This window comes from Delphinus delphis, chromosome 1 (assembly GCF_949987515.2).
Source record: "Delphinus delphis chromosome 1, mDelDel1.2, whole genome shotgun sequence".
Taxonomy (NCBI): domain Eukaryota; kingdom Metazoa; phylum Chordata; class Mammalia; order Artiodactyla; family Delphinidae; genus Delphinus; species Delphinus delphis.
In genome coordinates this window covers 79,929,968-79,938,092 of record NC_082683.1, presented here as the reverse complement: position 1 = coordinate 79,938,092, position 8,125 = coordinate 79,929,968, and positions in this window count along the sequence as shown.

The window sequence follows — 8,125 nt, the reverse complement described above, 5'->3', positions numbered from 1 at the left end:
TTCCCTAAATCACATAACACAAACCCAAGTTGCTAACACCCTCTTACTGAGATGTCACATGGTTCTCCATGGTTTGCATTCTCACAGAAGCAAGTAATAAACCTACCTCGTTCAATTACAGTTGTGTTCCTAGCGGTCTTTTGCTGGAGGGCATTGACAATAATCAAGTTCAAGATGCCTGTTAGATATCTAAGTGATAATGTCAAGTAAACAGATGAATATACTGGTCTGGAATGGATTCTGGGCTGGAGACATAAACTTGGTTGTTATGAGTTTATACATGAAACGTAAAACTTTGGGACTAGATGAGATTATCTAATCAAAGACTGTAGATAGAGAACTGGGCTAGGGGAATCTCCAACATTTCAAAGTTGGGCAAAGGAGGAAGATGAACCAGCAAGAGAATGAGAAGGAATAACCTGTGAGGTAAGAAGGTGATGTCATAGTAATCAAGAGGAGAATGTTTTACAATTGAACAGGAGTGGTCAACGATAGTAAATGCTTCATGGAAGTCAAGTATCAAGGACAGAAGTGACAACGGATTTGGCAACATGGCAATCATTAGTCTCTGGCAAGAGTAGTTTCAGAGGTATAGTGAGACAGAAAGACTGAAGTGTATGAAGAACAAAAGGTGTACAAGTAGGACAAGTCTTAAGGTTTTGTTTCCTTTGTTTCTGGGTTTGTTTGTTTTTTGTTTTCTTTTTGTTGTTTTTGTTTTTTTGGAGGGGGAAGATCAGAGAAATAGGATGGTGGCTATAGTTGGTCAAATAGAGCAAGGGAAGTTTTTTGTTGTTGATGTTGTGTTGGCAGATAAATGCTTATATTTTTGTGGGAATGATGTAATGCAGAAAGAACTATTTGATGCTGGAGAAAAAGGGAATACCTACAGGAATGAAATTATAGAGGAGGATGAAGGAATGGATCCAAAGCATAAGTAGGGGGGACGGACCTTTGAAAAGAACCCAGATTCCCAACATTTTAACAGGAGGGAAAGACAGAAGATTTAATTCAGATACAATGGTTTGTGTTTGGGTGGGAGAATAAGATAGCTCCTACCTGATCACATCAATTTTCTTAATAAAATATGAGATGAGGTCTTCAGCAAGAAGGGTATATTAAAGGTTGGAGGAGTGAGAAGGTCAGAGGTATCTTCTGAGAGTGAGGAGGTGAAGTGTAGAAAGATTGTGACATTGCCAGCGGGGTTGAATGCCCATTTTCTATTTGTGTCATAAATTTAAAGTGAGTCCAGACAGCATAGTGTTATGTTTATTTCTCAAGTAAACTTCAGTCAAGAGTCCTGAAGTAAACTTCAGTCAAGAGAATGCAGATGTGGAAAGGAATAGCTGGATTTAACTAAGGATGGACTTCACACAGAGAGGGGCAAGTAAGGATATTTACAAGGAAGTGCTTGTAATGATGCACCACGGAATCTCTGGGAGGTGGAGGGGAAAGATTTTAGGAAGGTGATAGATAATGATATATATAGACTGATGGACTGTTGAATCAATAGATAGGTAGATAAGAAGTGCTGGGAACAATGAATTGGAACTCTCTCTGTAATGTAAGGATTGGTTATAATGGAGATATAAGGTTGAGTTAGAAGAATAGAAGTAGTAGATGGTTCACGGAGTGGCGAAAACTGGGATTTCAGAGATAAGAGCATTCCACAGGGTAGTTAAATTTGCTGGAGGAAAAGTTGTGTTTTGGTGTGAAAAGACCAAATTATCCTGATTGAAAATATCCTGATTCCCATGCTCAGGTTCAGTTATTTTGCCTATTCCAATTTCTCCCCAGGCAGTAAGTAGTATCCCCTCCTCTGGGCTCCATTAGTACTTTCTGCTTGCAGCCATTTCAGCACATAGGCACAGGAAAGAAATGCAGAACCTCATCCCCACCCCATACCTCCTGGATCAGAATCTACAGTCCAGTGTTCTAGAACACTGGTTCTCAACCTTGCCTACACATTAGAATCACCTAAGAAGCTGTTAAAAATGCGAAGCCCAGACCAGTTACATAAGAATTTCTGGGGGTGGGATCCAAACATCAGATTCTCTTAAAACTCCCCATTCGACTCCCATGTGCAACAGGGGTGAACAATCTTATTAGTGGGGTTCAAAGTACTTGGGCACCAGGCGATCTGTGTTTAAATTCTAAGTGATTATAGACAGCTAGTATGGGGAAAACCAGGTACCCACCAAGTAGAGACTTAATTTGAGTTGAGTACAGTCTCTCACTCTGGGAAGAGTGTGGAGTTCCTGGCTACTTGTACAGTCAACGCAGAATAAGTTCCCAGCACAGCTTTCAAATAATTCTGTCCATCTCTTCTCTCTTCGTGGAGGTACCTACTAATGGAAAAAAGAAAAAGAAAGAACTGCCTAGTGTATAAAAAGGAAAAGTTATGAGAAGGCTTATCCTCTCCCCACTTATTTTTTTTATCTTCACTATGAAGCTGAGAAGCTGAGGCACTCTCTTAGAAAGTCCTCAAAGATAGACAACTTAGCAATTACAAGTAAGCCTCGAACAACACAGGTTTGAACTGTGTGGGTTCACTTATATGATGATTATTTCAATAAATATGTACTGCAGTACTATAGGGTCTGAAGTTGGCTGAATCCACTGATGTAGAATCATGATTATGTAGGAACCATGGGTATAGAGGGCTGACTGTAAAAAACTTTGGACTGCATAGAGGGTTAGCACCCCTAATCCCGTGTTTTTTATAAAGGTCGTTCAAGGTACATAGCTTTTGAATATGAACAAAAATTGTCTCTTAGGGCAATTGCTGTAGACTGAATGTTTATGCCTCCCCTTGCTCCCCCCGCCCCAGCCACTTCACACATTGATACTGAACCCTAATCCACAAAGTGTTGGTATTAGGATGTGGGGCCTTTGGGAGGTGATTAGATGATGAGGGTGGAGCTTCATGAATGGGATTAGGGCTCTTATATAGGAGACCTCAGAGAGCTACCTCACCTCTTCTGCCAGGTGGGGACATAGCAATAGTAATAGACATAAATAGTTCCTGTCTATGAACCAGGAAGCGTGTTCTCACCAGATATTCATTCTGTCTAAATCTTGATCTTGGACTTTCCAAGCCTCCAGAGCTGTGAGAAATAAACGTTTGTCGTTTAAGCCACCTAATCTATGATTTTTGTTACAGCAGACTGAATGGACTAAGAAATAGTCAGGTAAATGAAATAAACCCACAGGTTATAAAATAAAATCCTAGATTTTCATTGTAAAATATACATAGGACAAAACACTTAGAGTTTCATGGGGAAAATGTGTATTTCAAAAATAAAATTATAGGGAATTCCCTGGTTAGGATTTCGTGCTTTCACTGCGGAGGGTGCAGTTTCAATCCCTGGTTGGGGAACTAAGATCCTGCAAGCCACGTGGCATGGCCAAAAAATAAATAAATAAAAATAAAATAAAATTATAAATTATTGAAAAGTCAAAGAGCAGTCCATGAGTCAATTCTGAAACTGCAGAACAGCAAGGAATTTTGAAATACACAAAGGTCCACTAATGAACTGAAGTTTAGTTTCTCAATTAGTAATTCAGAAGAGAAAAATAACTGCTTTGCAGAATTGTTATATACAGATTAAGTAAAATATTTAAAGCTCCTGGTAGGAAGCAACCTAAGTGTCCATCGACAGATGAATGGATAAAGATGTGGCACATATATACAATGGAACATTACTCGGCCATAAAAAGAAACGAGAGTTATTTGTAGTGAGGTGGATGGACCTGGAGTCTGTCATACAGAGTGAAGTAAGTCAGAGAGAGAAAAACAAATACCATATGCTAACACATATATATGGAATCTAAAAAAACAAAGAAAGGTTCTGTAGAACCTAGGCGTGGGACAGGAATAAGGACGCAGACGTAGAGAATGGACTTGAGGACACGGGGAGGGGGAAGGGTAAGCTGGGACGAAGTGAGAGAGGGGCAATGGACACACATACACTACCAAATGTAAAATAGATAGTTACTGGGAAGCAGCCGCATAGCACAGGGAGATCAGCTCCGTGCTTTGTGACCCCCTAGAGGGGTGGATAGGGAGGGTGGGAGGGAGACGCAAGAGGGAGGAGCTATGGGGATATACGTATATGTATAGCTGATTCACTTTGTTATAAAGCAGAAACTAACACACCATTGTAAAGCAATTATACTCCAATAAAGATGTTGAAAAAAATAAAAATAAAGCTCCTGGTGGAGCTCATAGAAGATACTTAACATTTTAATTTATGTATTTATTCAGCAAATAATACCTCCTCACATTGCGTGTGCCTAGCAGTAGAATAGGTCCTCTCATACGGAGATAACTAAGAAGAGGACTGTTCCCTCAAGTAGTTTGAAGTCTATCTAGGGGTTGAAGTGGACAGTTTCCATACTCATCCTTCACCAACTCAGCTTTAAGCACATCTTTCTCAGGGAAGCCTCACCAACTGAATAGGTTAGTTCTTCAAATGCACGCTTCCACGGCATCTTGTATTCATTCTTTTACCACATTGTGCTATAATTGCTTGTTAATGTCAATCTTCCTCATGAGCCTTGTTATCTCTGTTACGATATGGATGAGGCTTGTCTTGGACATGCACTCTGAAGCTGGACTGCCGGGGGAGCTAAGGGCAAGTTACTTAACTTCTCTGGGATTCAGTTGCTTCATATACACAATGGTGATAGTAAGAGTATCTACTTCAAAGAGTTGTTACTCAGGTCAATGAATTAGTACATGTATATCATTTAGAACAGTGCCTGGCACAGTGTGAACTCTATGTGAGTGTTAGCCAGGATGACAATAATGGTGATGAAATTCTCTAGCACAGTACTTGACATGTGTTACGTAGGTCAGTAAATATTTGTCGAATGTTATTGAATTTGTCAAATAAATGAATGAGTAGAATGGAATAGTGCATAGAAGAAGGAGTTATTAATTCTGAATCAGAAAACTTTTTCCAGGGGTGTTGAAGTCCAAGGTGGGTTTTGAAAATTTGATAGAAATTCCCCAGTGATGGGGGAAGGAAGAGGCATTCTCTTAGGCTTTCTAAGAGGACTGTTCAGGGAACTATAAGTTGCTTGGTATTATTTCAGCACAAATAGAGAAAGATTGGTAGCAGAAAAGCTAGAGAGTAAACAAACAGGAACCTCATCGTGAAGCTTCTCGTGTGCTATTCTCAAAATGAGGGCAGTAGAGAGCTAGTAAAGGATATTAACTGCAGGAGAGAGAGAGAAAAACACAAGTTTTATTAAGATCACTTAGGAGAGAGTGTAGGAGGAAGTAGCTATAAGCAAGGTGCCCTTTTCAATAAGTGTTTAGAGAGAGAGCGAACAAGAGTGAAAACTTGAAACAGACGATCTGTAATGGTCTCTTTATGGAAAAGTTTCAAAAGGAGTTTATTCCTACATGATGCTTTATGCTGCATACAAGTTCCTTCTATTTTGTTTGTGCTTATTTCTCCTTGAGAGATGTTGAAAGGAGAGACGCATCTAGTTTGTTTATAAACTAAAAAGTTTACAAGAAAGCAAAAGTAACAACCCTGTTCTCATCATTGCTAATGTGACCACAAGAATGTTATTTCTAGTGTTGCCAAATGTGGTCTCCTTTGCAGGAGAAAACAGCTGAAGCAATAATAACTAGGTCAGTGATTCTAATGATTGGATCTAGGAACAAATTAGCCAATGAAGAAACATCCCTTCTTCTGATGTAGCCATTTTTGAGGGAGGTGGATTAGTGAGCAGTGGGGCCCTGTGTGGAGTAGGGGCTAGAGAGAGGACAGCCTGAATCCTGGGCACAGGAGGAACTTCCTATGTGTATCCTGCTTGTCTGGGTGATGATTGAGACTGGGTTCTACCTTTTCTTGCTTCCCCCTGAAGATGAGAGTCAGTTGCAATTGAAGTCACAGTCCAGGAAAGGTCACTAACATGACACTTGCCTCCAGACACATCTCTTCCGTGAGAAAACACCTAAAACAAGAGACTACACTGCTCTGGGGTCCATGGTAGGAGAATATGAACAAACAACAGATATTCCCTGTATACAGGTGCTGGCTCACAAAAAGAGGCTGACAGCTGTTGGCACTACTTTCTTTTTGGATTGCTACCTCTCGAATAAACAGGCCTATTTGTTTTTAAAAACCTGGTGGATAGTTGAGAGAGAATTGGGATAAATGGGTCCCACCCCACCCCTGTTCTCAGGGCCGAGCTCCAGCTGAGGTAGGTGGATAATGTTTAAGCTTAGTCTTAAATTGGAATAGTGAGAGAAATGGACATTTATAGGTAAAAGAACACAGTAGTGGCATTGAGGGACATAAATTCTAGCAACCGAACTAGGGGACTTCCCTCTCATCCAGGCATCCTGAATGGAAATTAGGAAAGTTCAATAGCAGTGCAATAAGGGAAAACTTCCAAGAATTCCCTTTCAATCCCGTTTGATGTATGTTTGAATTATCGGTATAATGAGAAGAAGAGAAAAGGATATATTGAATGGGTACTGTCACAGGCACACAGTCGGGCCCTGTAGTAAGATCTTTATATGTGCTATCTCATTAATTCTTTAATTATTGAAATTATTTTATGGCCTAGGAAAATGAGCTTTAGAAAAGACTAAGTAAATTGCTGACGACTACCAGCCAGTAAGTGGCAGAACTGGAATCTGAATCCAGGACTCTTTGATTACAAAGGTCTTGGTTTATATTAGACCTCGACTATATTTAAAACAAAAATTTTTTAAAACAAAAATACACATAACCTTACCCATCTTAACCATTTTTAAGCATGCAGTTCAGTGGTATTAAGTCCACTCATATTGTTGTGCGACATCAGCACAGCCATCTCCAGAACTCTTTTTTACCTTGCAAAGCAGAAACTCTATACCCGTGAAACAATAACTCCCCATTCCCTGCTTCCCTCAGCCCCTGGCAGACACCATTCTACTTTCTATCTCTATGAATTTGACTACTCTATGTACCACCTAAAAGAGGAATCATACAGTATTTGTCTTCTTGTGCCTGAGTTATTTCACTAAGCAGAATGTCTTTAAGGTTCATCCATGTTGTAGCATATGTCAGAATTTCCTTCCTTTTATGGATTAATAATATTCCCCTGTGTACATATACCACATTTTGATTATCCATGAATCGATCAGTGGACACAAGTTTCTTCCACATTTTAGCTATTATGAATAATGCTGCTATAAACTTGGGTGTACAAATATCTTTTCAAAACCTTGTTTTCATTTCTTTGGGGTATATACCCAGAAGAGGAATTGCTGGCTCATATGGTAATTCTATTTTTAATTTTTTGAGTTTTCCGTACAGTTTTCCACAGCAGCTGTACCATTTTACAGTCCCATCAACAGTGCATAAAGGGATCTAATTTCTCCACATCCTTGCCAGCACTTCTTATTTTCTGGTTTTTGGTTTTGTTTTAGATAGGAGCCATACTAATGGGTGTGAGGTTGTATCTCATTGTAGTTCTGATTTACATTTCCCCAGTGATTAGTGATGTTGAGCATCTTTTCAAGTGCTCCTTGGTCATTTGTATATCCTATTTGAAGAAATGACTATTCAAGTTCTTCACCCTTTTTGAATTGCATTTTGTTTTTGTTGAATTTTAGGGGTTCTCTACATATTCTGGATATTAATCCCTTATCAGATATATGATTTGCCAATATTTTCTCCTGTTCTGTGGGTTGTCTTTTTACTCCATTGATAATGTCTTTTGATGCATAAAAGTTTTTCATTTTTATGAAATTCAATTTGTCTATTTTTTTTCTTTTGTTGCCCGTGCTTTTGGTGTCATATTCAAGAAACTGCCAAATCTGACTTTTGCCCTTTGTTTCCTTCTAAGAGACATTTAGTTTGTGCTCCTATGTTTAGGTTTTTGATCCATTTTGAGTTAATGTTTGTATATGGTGTTAGGTAAAAGTCCAACTTCACTTGTTTGCATGTGGATATCCAGTTTTTCCAGTATACCTCAGTTATATTTTCAAAAATGTTTTGTTTAACATAGATAGCAAATAAGTGCCTCAGGCTAAGTTAAATTTGTAATTCAGTATGAAAGTACAGTATAAGTAATTGCATCCTCCATTATTGGAAAGGAGATACTGTTTTGTAGCATA